The sequence below is a fragment of the Fukomys damarensis genome, unplaced genomic scaffold (assembly GCF_012274545.1).
Source record: "Fukomys damarensis isolate Sample0158 unplaced genomic scaffold, DMR_v1.0_HiC HiC_scaffold_16, whole genome shotgun sequence".
Classification (NCBI taxonomy): domain Eukaryota; kingdom Metazoa; phylum Chordata; class Mammalia; order Rodentia; family Bathyergidae; genus Fukomys; species Fukomys damarensis.
Window position 1 is genome coordinate 125,756,485 of NW_022900928.1, and position 474 is coordinate 125,756,958.

Here is a 474-nt window from a genome sequence, read left to right on the forward strand (position 1 = left end):
TGTGGGAGACGCAGGAGTGAGGGTGGGGGGCGGAGGGGGGGGCACTGCGGCTGCGGCGCCCCAAGTGGGAGGGTCGGGGAAGAGGGGCGCGCGGGCTCGCTGGATCTTACCTAGCAGGTGAGATCAACCCCTCGGGAGGTTTCTAGCCGAGGCCTTTCCTCCTCCCATAAATATAAAAGCTGGGGGTTTCGGCTTCAGGGTGACAGAGACGCAGGAGTGAGGGTGGGGGGCGGAGGGGGGGGCACTGCGGCTGCGGCGCCCCAAGTGGGAGGGTCGGGGAAGAGGGGCGCGCGGGCTCGCTGGATCTTACCTAGCAGGTGAGATCAACCCCTCGGGAGGTTTCTAGCCGAGGCCTTTCCTCCTCCCATAAATATAAAAGCTGGGGGTTTCGGCTTCAGGGTGACAGAGGCCTTAGAGAACAGACCTAAATTTTTGTGAGGATTTCCAAGGGACTAATAGCCAGCCTGCCACCTT